This window comes from Megalops cyprinoides, chromosome 12 (assembly GCF_013368585.1).
Source record: "Megalops cyprinoides isolate fMegCyp1 chromosome 12, fMegCyp1.pri, whole genome shotgun sequence".
Classification (NCBI taxonomy): Eukaryota; Metazoa; Chordata; class Actinopteri; order Elopiformes; family Megalopidae; genus Megalops; species Megalops cyprinoides.
The window spans coordinates 7,787,697-7,802,052 of NC_050594.1; positions in this window are offsets into that span (position 1 = coordinate 7,787,697).

Genomic DNA, 14,356 nt, shown 5'->3' on the forward strand with positions numbered 1-14,356 from the left:
GCTGAGGGAGAGTTTCATTAGCTTTGATGAGTCCTTCAATGTACCGCTACTGGAACAAAAATAGCTCTTTCAAGTGTTTTCTTCACTGTATAACCACAGATCATCCATCTCAGCAAAATTTAATTAAGAATTGGGGAAAAAAGCATATTTTTTACATCTCTAGCGGTGGCTTTGTATTTTATCCTGCTTCCAAAATGAATCATCTGAAGAAAATGATTATCGCACAATCACAATAAGTAACTCAAAGTTTAAATTATATTTCAGGAGAAAAATGCATTTATATTTATTGCGCTTTGCATACCCTTCCCCGAGATTTCTTGTAGTAATTAAGCATTATTTCATCGGGTATAAGACACGCACTTATTTGGACATTTTGTATCTAGATGCATATACATCATGCGGTTCTTATTAGTAAGGGTTCCAGGGAACTACGCCAGAGTGCATTTCGGTACGATCGATGTGCAGTGGCCCCCTCCCCTCTCTCCCTGGCTACCCTCACGCTGAGGCATCTCCGAGAAGCCGTGCAAAGTGATCGCTTGTGGAGGAGGAGGGTGAGGAGAGGAACTGGAGTGGCGCCAGAGTTTCGGTGTTCCAGCAGAGGCGGGTGGGGGGGGGGGGGGAGGGGGGGGGGGGGTTGGGGGGCTACATGGGGGATGGGGGAGACGGAGAAAATATTCGCATCCAATGAAACATCGCTTTAATCTCTCCTTTCCTGCCAATCAGCTGTGGTGTGCCTCTCTCCCTGAGGGGAAGTGGCAGAGAAAAATAAATAAATAAAGTGCATCCATATTTATAAGCCATTTTTGTTAAAGGTCCTCTGTCATAACAATCCCTCTGTAAACACCGCAGCTCATTTGCACATTTGAAGATGAAAGTAAATATTATTAACGCTTCCCAAATATTAAACAGATCGTATCCACTCTCGACTTGAGACTCAGAGGCTCCCTTTGTAATGGCACGCTTTGCACAGACAGACAATTCCTTCAACTGATAATGACGGTCATTTCCTAAATTGCTGTGAATCATTTCAGTGAATTGATGCTACTCTAATTACTTCTCTAACTATAGACCTTCCCTTACTTAAAAAAAAAAGAATGATTAGGGCCTTGGTTCAATTAGGCATTTAGCAAGAAAGTCTTATTAAAAACAATCACAGCTCAATGACTCCTCGTCCTCTCTCTTTCTCTCCCTCTCTCGCTCCCTGCCTCTCCTCCCCTCACACTCCCTTTCTTCAAGGTTACTGTGCCCTTGCTGTGCTCTTAAGCACAAATCACAAACTCCTCATCACAACATCGAGGATGCTGAGTCAGCCGCAGGCTGGTACAGGGAGAGGATCCGCTTTGCTTTGGATTATTGCAGGGAGAAGCAGACGCTTCTGGACAAGCTGGTGCGGGACTCGGTTTATGAGGGGAGGCAACTGAGCGGCCTCTCCTCGTCCCTGGAGCACCTGGTGAATAATGCATGCGACACGGAGCTGCTGTCTCAGAGGCACACCCTGTCAGGGCTGGAGGAGAGCGTCCCGCCGAGCCGTCCCACGCAGGGCGACCGGCGCTCTGCTGTCACACTGACAGGCCGTTCCGGCATCCTGGCGCCGCCAGCGTTCTGGGCCTTCACCAGCTCCCCCGACGAAGAGAACTGTTCCGGGACCATCCGACCGCAAAGTTCAGACCCCGACCCCTGCTCTCCGGGACCTGCAGGCGGGCAGGTAATTGGCGGGGAGAGAGGCGGGGGCGTGACAGGGCGCCCCGTGGGGGTGGCCGTCACTCCCGGCGGCATTGTGCTCGTCACCGGCTGTTCCCGAGGAACAAGGGCACTGGGTCACCACAGTGCCAGCGACTTCGCAGGTTGTTCAGGGGCGGCAGCGGACGTGGCCGTCTCCTCTCTGGGTTACCTGGTGGTCCTCGCCAGGCCGTGGCACAGGTGCGTCTCTGTCCACGCCCGGGACGGGAGGAAGCTGTTCTCCCTGTGGCTGGGGTGGCGCAGACCTTTCGGCGTGGCTGTCAACCCGAAGGGCCAGGTGGTGGTATCTGACTGCCACGAGGACGGCACTCTGTCCGTGCTGACGTTAGACTGGACCAGCGGCAGCGTGCTGCACCTTCAGCTCGTCGGGGGCCTGAGGAACCCCAGCTTCGTGGCCTGCGGGGGGGACAGGACCGCGGTTTCCACAGACAGCGCCGTGCACCTGTACGACGGCACCTGGTCCCTGGTCTGGGCCAGCGGGCCCCATGAGAAGAACTTCCGCCCGACGGGCATTGTCATTGACAGCAGAGGCAATGTTGTCGTTGCAGACAGTGGCTCAGGGAAAGTGATCCTTCTCGGAAAAGATGGGAGGTGTCTGAAGTGCATCACCCAAGGGCTGGCGGGACCTCAGGGCCTGGCGTTGGGTCCGAGTGGGGTTCTGGTGATTGCTGATCATGACAATGGTGCCATAATCACATGCCCTTATCACGTGCCACACACCCCATGTTAGTACCAACTGATTTTTCAAATCCTATCCTAACAGTTTGGAAGGTCATACATTATAACCTTTGCACCCCCAAAGAGAAGGAAACACACAAAAGATCTGTAGCGTAGCTAAGCACATATTTATGGGTAATAAAAAAATCAATATTCAGACCAAAAGTTCATATCCTAGTTTGAAACAAATACTGTATATCCTCTTTGCAAAGCAAAAACAAAACTGATTGATTGAAAAACACTTTCGCTCACCTCCATGTCATAACATATAATTTGACAAGGCCTCAATCAAAATCTGCAGAACCCTGTCTTTTCTTAAAGGTGAATTCAGACTTTGTTTATGCAGCTAAAGTAATAACCTCCAGTAGGAAGACTTTTTGAAATAAAAGTTATGGTTCATCTCATCTTCCCTCAGAGCAATCGCAATAATAGCACACTGTGATATGCCCTGGTTGGTTTCTCGAGGGATGCGGACCTACCTGAAAATAAAACAAAACCACCCCCCCCTCCCCCCCCGTCCCCAACCACCACCACCCTCACCACCCCCACCCCCCAAAACTGCAGAATAAACTCGTAAAGAATTCAGCCGGTACCTGAGTAAATCTCTCTGCTCTTCAATTTCACCAGCAACCTCTTCACACCTGAAACGACGTGAACAAGCAATCAAATGCGAGGTGATGCACAGCGTTGCACGGGCTGCACGGCCGGCGCTGTGCAGATGCGCTCAAAGCCCCGTCGCCTGCGTGCGCTGCGTGGCTGCAGTGCGGCCTTTTCCCCGTGACCGGAGGGTGATGACACACACAATTCCACACCTGTGCCTTTAAGGTAGTGTGTTTTTGTGTTTCTCCATCACACCTAAAAGCACACTTTTTGAGGGTATACAGCGGGCGCTATAGCTAGGGGGATTACTGCATGAGGTACATGGGCTGCTGATGGTTTACCTACTAGCTCACTTTATCACGTTAACATAATCTGCCCTAAGTTCACAACCAGGGCAAATGAACGCACCAATCACAGTACACACAGTAGACTTAGACATGACAGACTACTCAAATCAACGTGTGCCATCAGTGGAAAATTTTGGATGACTCTTCAATGAGGTCTGCTCTATTACAGTATATGAACATATAGATGTAGATTGCTATCAATAATAGCAGGGGAAAAGTGGCCAGGACTAGACGACATGAAAAAAGAAACAACAATTTCAATCAGTTGGCTTCATGGTGGTCTTGTTCCCACCTCCAAAGTGTTACAGACAATGCAAAATAAGAGCAGATTAACAATACATCAAAGTGCATGCTGCTTCAGGTATGGTTCATGGTGCCAGAAACATAGACATAGACTTCAAATCTCGGAAACACTCCAGTACTCAATCAACGATGTCCTTAATTCCCACATTTAAATGCAAATGTTATTTTTCTTTTTTTTTTATATAGGTCTCAGGAATGAACTCACCAAACCATGTGAAGAAAGGAAACACTTGCATTTAATCGTGAATAAAACTTAAGGACAAACGCTGGTGGAATCCAGGGGACAGTGTCCATTCAATTTTTTTTTGTGCTTTTATGTGCGTGCAGGTGTGTGTGTGTTGCAAGCCTTTTCACGCTCTGAGAACTCCCAGTTACCTGTGTTCCTGTCAGGCAAGATACAGCAATGCTTCTGCAGAATGCTTGGCAACACCTGTAAAGGAGACAGACACGGGAGAGTATTAAGCTCGGTGTGGGAGCAGAGAACCACAGAAGCCACTGAGCTACAGCTTGGAAGCTCACAGGCATCACTAAAGGAAAAGGCCTTTTTGCACGTTGTGTACACCTGCAACTCCACCACAGCATTTTGTCAGAAACGTCCCCAGCTTTTCTCGTGTTATCAGTCGTGCCTTTTATTTGAAAACTCGTGAAGGAAATGATTTTTTTTTCCCCTGATTTAACCAAGCGTGTGGGCTGACAATTTAATACTGAAAATGTATTTATCTTCTAAAGTAAGCACCGGCGCGGAGCGCGGTGCGTAACAGCATATCACACATTTTAAATACCTATTCATACTATTAGAAAACAGCGGATGACTGCATTGCCACCTATTAATTATGTACGACTTAATAGCAGAAAATAAACAGGAAATCAATTTCAATTTTAGAGTGGGAAATCATTGCTTTGGAAAAAAACTTTGTTCTCTCATGCTCAAATTAATGTTTAATATTAATTTTTAATACAAGTCACTTCTTGGCAAGTGACAAAACAGCAACCAAACAAAGTAGGAAATCTTACAGTACTACCAATTCACTATCAGATATCTACTTGTTAATTAACTGTTTTAAAAAAATAAATCATACACAATTAATAAGCAGTACTAAAATGTTTCTAACAGGTTAAAACAGCATAAGCAGGCCACTGAAATAATGCGCGACTATAAAACAAAATAATAAAAGGCAGACATTTGCCTTTTGACATTCAATCGACGGGGTAAGACACCTTGCACATTTCATTTGATGTGATTACACTAAACTGGCTATTTCGGAGGCATCAGCCAAAACAGTTTTACAAGCAGAAGGGAATCGCATGATAGCAAGAAGGCAGCAGTCAGCAAGAGCAACCTGTGACAAACTGCATACAGATCGCTCAAGAACCTGCTTCTTCAAAGACGCGCATAGCCTCCTTTTATAGGCCGTTTAATGCGGCTGAAGAGTAGCAGATATTTTTCCTCATGAAAATCTATATCAAATCTATGATGCACTTGATAAAAATAGTAAATGTTGTGGTTAGCTAAATGAAATGTATAAAAGGTTTAACTGTAGAACTTTTCCTGCATTGTAGTGCACTGACAGGTTGGAGACACTTCACTTATATGCAAGCTGACACAGACTGAAGACCCACCTCTTCAGACTGCATCTCTGTTCCACCTCAGTCCCCACCCCCTAACACCCGGTACTTGTATTGCATGCCGTTTATTTTACATGTAGGGTCAGCATGTGTTTTGGATTCCGTGATCTAGCGACTGATGTATGGTAGTACACTTGGCTTCCCTTGTCTATACAGGTTACACAAGTTAACTCGCGGTAGGGCTTGAATAGTGTTATGCTCACACTCGCTGGTCTGGGAGTGTTGTAGGCCTGGTTTGACACTCCATTTAAATTATTCTGGCCTGAATTTATGGGATAATTTGTTTCCTGAATTGATCTGTGGCTGATCTGGAAAAATCTGTTATACACAGGGACTTCCTGTTTCATGACCATCTGGGGTTATGACATTTACAATAAATGCCACTATTCATTGCAGTACAACACAAAACCCAGTTAATTATTTTTAACCAAATAAAATGAAGTAATAATTGCCATTTCAAAGACTATACGATTTGTGCCTTGCTGTTTGCTTTGACTATAATATGTCATAATACTGTACTTTAAATGTGTGGCTGGGTATATGTGAATATACAGTACAAATCACACAGTATTAGTATATATTTTATCTTATCCATATCCATATCTATCTATATCTTAGCCATATTTATCAAATGTTCTTCAGATAGGTTTGACTTCTGCCCTGTGTTCAGGAGTACAATTCCCACTTCTAACACCTAGTTTTGGTATAATATAATTTAATGTTGGTTGTTAGGATTTAGTTCACATTCGTTCCGGCTTCTGACAGAGTTTTCAGGAACACACCATGTAACCAAAGCATAGACCGCCTGTACTTGTTATCTTTGAATGTTAATGCTTCCATCAACCAATCAATGTTGTTTTTATCTAGCACACTTCACACTGAGGCGTCCTGGGGTGCTGTGCGCAGTTAAAAGAAAACAGCAAATACAGAAGGCAAGGCATGATCAGTAGCATGCAGGTACATAAAAGCACGTTTACGGACGTACGAACGGACTTGCACCATTCAAACACCTGGGAAAAAAAAAGAGCGGCTGGGAAGCAGTGAGGACTTATGCACAACTTCCAACCTTTTGCTCACCATACAAAGCTCGCTCCGCACTGAGTTTCAGAGATCTGACATACGTCTCTCTGCCTGCCAATCCGCACACAGCAATCTCAATCGTGCACATTCTTCAGCTGTGCAAACTGGCCTTGTTACTTTTTATAGAGCGTGCGTCTTTAAACAAGACTATAGATCACTGTGACTGAGAGGAGACAACACCACCATGCTGTTTTCTTCTGCAAGCTTGAATACAAACCCTGCATCAATTCTGTATTGCCATTAGTCTCCTCTGCCTTCCACTGGCAGAACAGTTAGGAACAGCAGCAATATTGCTTTGTTAAAGAAAGCCATTTTTCATTCAGTATTTCAAGTGCTCTGTCAGACAGTGACACGGCATATAAAAGCCTTCACTTCATCAGATAGTTATCAGTTAATCCGTTTTTTTTTCCCCCTCCGGAACAGAGTGGCTGAAATATGCATGTAGAAAATGACCAGAATTTTAATATTACCCTCTATGCATATTGAACGGTTTATATATTGTATCATTTTTGGATAGTCTTGTAAACCTCACTGAAGGCATCTCTAAATCGCATCTTCCAGACAACAATGTTTCAGTAATAGCTCCTTGTATTTCTCTTTTTGGTTCTCTTCAATGCATGCAAGACGTATTGAGCCAAGAACAGAACAGTTATTTGATGATCAAATGCCCGGCTACTTCAAACAGAAAACAATCTGATATTTCATTTTCATTATCCTTCAACAGAAGCTCAACTTTAATATTGTATTCCCACCCAAAGCTGGATAACAAAAGAAGAGTGACAATCTTGTATTGACATGTCATCTGTTATAGGCAGGACCGGCAGGACAGCAGGGGATTCTGGGAAACAGCTGCAGCTTTGAACTGATGAATGCTTGCCCCCTCGGTGTTATAGAAAATAAAAATCTCACACACTCGATAGCACAAGTGTGAAGCCCTGATAACACTGGGTGATGTGTCTGACATCCCCATCAGAAAAAAAAAAAACAACAAAGGGAAATAAAAATGCACTGGCCCCTGGAAGTGTTACCTGTCAGGAGAGATGGCACTCGATCAAATGTACTGTCAGGACACTCCAGGGTTTATGGTATCAGTGGCTGTCTCTGTGTGGTCGTGTGCGTTTTCCTCACCTAGATGGACCTGAGTGTTTTGCTAGAAAGCCCTAGATTACATCGTCACACACACATCACTACGTTTACTTTTGTGACATAGTTACATATAGACCATGACTGGTCTGTGCACCTGGCATCTATTTAATGTAATTTGAACAGGGGGCGGGGATGCACACAGCTTGTAATGACATCTGGTTTTATCAGAATTCATCACAAGGAATGGCACAGTGTGATCTGAGGGGAAAATATCCATGCCATTTTAATTATTTTACTTTGTGAAGTTCCCAGACTGATCTTAAAAATGCTGAATTAGTAATTAGACAATTTCAGAAAAAAGCTTAATAGTGCCCAGAGAGTTGCCTGATTTGCCAGTGTGCCTCTGGTTCTTTGTGATGAATCTTTGGTTTCGATTTGTCTGAAAAGTTGCTAGATTTAGCAACAAAAAGCACTAAGTTCGCAACACCAAGTTGGGATTTGACCCTTGTCTGATTATTTCTATGATGCTTCTCCCCTTTTCACTGAAAAGGCTTTGAGCATTATTATTTTAAACATTTCACCCCTCGGCCCATCCTGTCTTATATTACCCCCACCTTCCCTTCATCCAGGTGCATTAAATTCTTTATTCCGCCTTGAGCTGTCATGAGCGTTTTGGAATTCCTAACCACACTTTCTCCTGTCACCTCCGCTACGTGAGGCTGCAAAATTGCATTAATCGACTCCCCAACGCGCTTTTAATAAATCAATTTGTATCCCTTTCGTGGAAGGCTGCTCTCACACTAATTTAAAAATGTGAACTCACAACACCAAAGAGCCCTAAGTGGATAAAGAACGAGTGAAGCGGTTCTGAATGCAGGGGCTACACGAATGAATGATAAACTGTTTGGCCCTGCATGGATTAAACGTGGTGGTATAGTGAGATAAGTGATGACTTCTGTCTCTGAGAAGGCATTACGGTAAGATGTTGTCAAGATACTTAAGGATACGTTCTCAATAATGCACTTTCGCTTGCACTCGCCTGAAATCATTTTTGTTTAATTTTACTTAGAAATGCTGCACACCAGAGACTTTTTCCAAGCTGGTTTCAGCCACGCACAGAAATGATTTATGCTAGTTTGGACAAGACATATTTAAAAGGAATACAAAAACAGTAAAGTTAGCTGAGAGAACAGTAGGGCTGTAGGTATCACATGATAGACACATGCATTTTGAAAATCATGTACAAATTCATGTGCTGGTCTGCAAATGGATACTGTTAAAAAACAGATGTCATATATGTCCATCTTGGGGATGTTTTTAGCATCCCAAGTGAGGGGTATGTAGTATACAGGTAGGATAAATACCCCTCATTGCAGAAAGGTTCGACTTATTTCAGTTGGGCCAACAGTGTCATACTGTCTTAGCCTGCGGGCATTGCACATCTATGACAGTATGACCTTTTCAAGCCACGGTCTAATCACAATGGCTGCATGGCCTTCCCCCTCCCCCTCTTGCCCAGAGGAGTGTGTGACTGACAGAGTAACAACCAATCAGAGATCTCACATATAATGCAAACACAGGATATGGAAGGCCAGACATTAATTGTGCATCCTGGCATGCAACATCAGCAAGGCAGGCTAGATTATTACTCACAGTCAATGCCTCTGGGTAATGAAATGAAATGCACAGGAGATGACTAACAACTGAAACCATTTTAACAAGCACAGATACTCCTTTTAATAAAAATATTAAATTAATATGTATGTGTACTGTATATATAAGCAGCACTTCAGAAGACTGTGTGTGCTTGACAAGTGAGTTTTTTTTTCTGTGATTTTTCTATCACTGGACTTCATGAAGAGGAACTGCGGTCAAGGACTACAAAGCAAGGAACTCTGGGAACAGAAATCCATGAAGAACAGTACCTTCCCTAAGTCCTTGAAATCTGTCCAACTTTTCACTTCTCCTCAGTGCAGTGCTTCATCCAAATCAATAAACGATTGCTGAGCATGACTGTAAAATGTGTCAACTGTAAACTCAAACTAGGTGATTAGAGTCAGAACCATGTTCAAACCCCACACGATTTTGTGCTTTATCATCCTTTGGATCTATACAGCAGTAATTAAGAAATATGGCATATGCACATGAATGGGATCACATTACTAGCTTGTCATGACAAGGCTGCCTCCTGTTTTATGCTAGTTCCCTTTGTACTTCATGCATTTCTGTGAGCAAATGCATTTGCTTGGCAGGCATCCAGTTCTGGGCCAACTCACTCTACATACAGACGTATTTACTGGAGTGATTCAGGCACAGCGGTTTGCTCAAGGCTACAACAGCAGTACCACAGGGGGCCTTGAAAGCAGCAGCCGTTAGGTTATTAGTCCAGTTCCCCTACCACTACTCCTTGCTGCTGATAGTTAATTCCCCACTGTCCAAGCACTGCTCATCCCAGTGGAACACAGAGTCTTCTGTAGCTTCAGGAGACAAAGGCAGTTTCTACCCAGAAAGAGCTCCATCAATTAGTGTGGATCTAGGCAAAACAGGCTCTGCCAATCAGGGCAGATACAAGCACAGGGAAGCTGCAGTCGACTGACAGGTAGGGAGTTTCTGCAATGTGCAAGACAACATCACATTCCTGCTTTGTAATATATTTTTTCCCCAATTATTAGACATTCCTCAGTAGCCCTGCCAGAGATGCTGAGGGAAGCTAATCTGCTCTGATGATACCGTGAGCGTTTATAACGCAGTGCAGCTTTTCAACATCAACATCAGCAGCACAGGGATTAGCAACTTAACCTGAACCTTGGGAATTTGAAGGGAAACCTTACATGGCTGTGCTAGTTCCCTGAAATCCGTTACATCACGTGTGATGTGTATGCCCGGTTAGCCAGCTAGGAGGCTGAAAACTCTCATGCAGGCCTCACACTCGATCATTCCATAACTGCATGCATTACCAACTGTCTCAGGGAGTGCAAAGTCTTTTATAAACCAGCACCGAACTCCTAAATACACACAAAGAATATTTGCTGCCTGCAGTTCTGTTTCTGATCGGCAGAAAATCAGATGAACATAAGCAGACTGAAAAAATCCAAGTTTCTACCTGTATGTGAGAAAACACCTGTATGGTGTATGTCTCATTGACATACAGGGGTGAAACAACTGACAAAATTGCTTATACTCTTGCTTACACTGTGCATGGGCAATTTGATTAGTCATTTATACATTCACCTAGAACCAAACAGGAACAGACATTTAACTTAGGCTGCAGTTTTGAGAAAAGTTTCCTGCACCTTCAAAGGGCTTGACTGATTGTTTTTTTTTTTTTCTTAATCACAAACCAATGGAGTGAGACCCTATTTGTGGCAGCTAAGAATATATCAGGAGGCAATGTCGAAAAGACAGAAAATCCCTGTCCATGGACTCAAAGAGGTCTGTGTGGCTTACAAGGTGAATGTTGTATGCATCCAAGCACGTCACACTCTGTACAGCGTTAGCTTTGGTCCAACACACAGGCTAAAAAGACAGGGCACATGCTTGCCGTTACTCCTGTGTGACTCACTACTCATCAATGAAAATGGTGAGGGGACCAGGAAGTGCCTAACGCACTATCCCAGCTCCATTTAACAGCACTCTGCTTGGGCAGTTACAGACAACACACCAGAGGCTGCAGAGTTAAACTCCACCAAAACCCCTTTGAGGCACTTTCTCACCCATAGACATTTTCAGGTCTGGTGTGACAGTTGATGGTCCCCCAACCACATCTGCCAATAGAGATATCAAAGTTTGATGCTTATGCAAATAGTGGGACATTCTTGTTCAGGTATTTATTGATTTTGGGGGCACTACTTGGCAATTTACTGTTTTTTTTTGTTTTTTGTTTTTTTTTGGCAGATGCGCTTATCTAGAGTGACAAAGAAAGCTAATGTGCAATTACACAGTAAATACATTACATCACAGGAGAAACAACAATAATGTAGGTACAAAGCAGTCTGAATTACAGTAAATAGGAGCTGATGTGTTAAAATAAACAAAACAACAATAAAATTAATGATACAAACATGAGCTGAGCTATATCCATAGTGCTTAGCAATAGTGCCTTTTAGACTTAATAGAAGACACTTATCATATAGTGAACTTATTCACTTATTCAGTGATCTATAAATGCTAAAATACTTCAAATGTTAGTATTAATGTGGTGTTGAACAATGATAAGAGCAACATTAACATGCATTATTCCATCACATTCAGAGTGACCAAATATGATCTGAACTACAGCATAACAGAATTCAATTTAAGGAGTGTAAAGATCTTTGCCAAGTATAGGACAGATCCAAGTTCAACATCAATTTAGCATTTGAAAGCATATATTAATTTATATTTAAAAACACATTAAAATGATTCCAGCACAAGCAGTTTCCATGTTTAAAACCACATTCTGAAACGGCCTTGACCATTTCTGACCCGCTGAACCACTAAGCGCGAAAAGCTGCCTGTTTGTGATTTGAAACACAAATCAATCAACTGGCTGAGGTTCACATGGTCACAAGAGACACATCTGAGCTCCAGAGCTTTGAAAACGCTCACCCCTGAAATGTTATCTGTATTAATATTGAATGAATGGACATGGATGGAGATGATGTAGTGTTGTTCAGGAAGTACATTCTGGGAGAGAATGCCAGCTGTATGGTGCAGAAGGGTTCAGTATATTAGATACAGCAGCTCAAACACTATTGAATTGCAGTCATGTAAAAAAAGGAAACAGCAACCAATATTATTAATTTATAACACACTGCAGGAGGATTGGTAAGAGCCAGAATGTTTTGAACCCGCTCGGAGATCCCCACGGTTAATCCACACAGCAAAGTGGTGTGCTGCAGGGTGGGGGAGACTAAGCGGGAACCTCTGACAACATCATGTGAGCCAGCGGAGACAGCCAAACACAACTGCGTTTAAACAATGACACCAGGCTTAAATCTCGGCGACAGCTAGCCCACATTTACCTCTCGGACCTCTTCAGAGATCAAGTGATGCCTCGCCTGGGCTGTGTCAAAGATACTCGAGTTGCTGGACATATTCTAGTTGGTGGGCTCCACGTTGAAAATTCCATCTGCACCGTTTTTCAAGATAGAAGTGTTCAGATGTCCGTTAGTAAATGTTAAAAAGTGGTGCATAACTATTATGTAATAATTCTACAATATTTGAGAAATTAAATGAATAGCCACATAAGCTCCCCACTCTTTTTTTTAGTGCTTTCAATTTATTTATGGAACTGCACTGCGAGGCTATCAATCATATCACTGTGTAACTCAGGATTGTTTTTTTTTATAGTCTCAGGTTTACCATTAGCAATCACAGCGTTGCACTGTTCATCTTACTGGTACTCCTCCCCCTCATTATCAGATAAACACAGGGAGCTCACAAACAATCTTACTTCACCTACAAAATTTATTCAGCCATCAAAATGGCCAGCAGTAAATATAACAAGATCTCATTGCTCAGCCTCTGAGCTCTGAGGTTTTGTAATAGTCTCACTTCTGGTAAACAGCATGTACTGTACATAATCACATTAAGTATGATAATTTCAGATTTTCATTCTTAAGTATTAATTAAGTATAAAAGAGTCAGAGCTCCCTGTACAAACCACTCTATAACAATCAACCTGCTCCCAGATCTGTTGAGCTACAAAGGAAAGAAAAGAGTTCAAGAGGTACCAAGGGACAATCAAAACAATACTGTATTTGAACAGCACAATTTTGAAAAAATAAGGAGAGAGACAGTTTTCTCCTCCCAGGTAAAAGCGTGGAGACATTAAAGGGGCACTGCAAATTTAACGGTGTAACACCAAGACGAAATAACAACACTGGATCATTTGTATCACTTCTGACAACGGAATGACAACATTTCCTCAAACAACAGTCATCACATATTCATTCAAAGTTAAGCAGTCACAATTGCCTCAGACACTGCTCAATGGGCAATCAGTCGGGCCAGAAAGCTGAATATAACTCATCAAGTGACAAGAGCCCAGGGAGGTGATCTCTGGCTACCTCAACAAGAAAAACTCCTCCTAGACCCCTACGAGTGATGTGGGATATTATGAACCTCTCTACAGAGGGCTCTTTGTGGATTTTCACTGTATTGAAAATAAGTTTTGATTTCACCAATTGAATGGCCCAGTGCATAATGGAAATTGTTCATTTGAAAATACCACCGTCACAGATACATAGCTGTGACAGGTAGTCCAGTGTGTGGTGCTGACCTGCGAAACCGCATAAAGTCAATCGCTGGGACCGCAAACACACACTTCCCCGCGAGTGCGAGGTTATGTTGGTTCAGAGCAGTGAAGAGCTGCCAAAAGCGCTCACTGTGGGTGGCAGTGTCAGGACTGCGCACCACAGTGTCATCGAGGCAAACTCCCAGTAGGCGAGGGTGGCTACCGGGGATAGTGTAAATCATCTTCTGGAACCAGCCCGGTGCAGAGCTCAACCCGAAGTGTACACAGGTAAAAGAGAACACTCCAGAGCATGTGGCAAATTCCGAGAAGGTATTAAAGTGAAGTGGCACTTGAAAGTAAACCCACTGAAGGGCTGTTAGACAAATATATACACTGCCACTACACACATTGCCTACGACAAAAAAAAAAACACAGTACACTCTTTGGTTGTGGGTAGAGGATATTTGTCTGGCACTGCAACCTTGTTTACTGCTCATAGGTCGACTCACAGCGCACACAAGACTCCTGACATTTTCTTAGCAAAAACCAAACTGCAGACCTAGGGAAAGGCATCAGCGGGCTTCTCTCTGTGGTGTGACTTCCTTGCTCTCACACAGCAACCACACAGCCATACATCTAC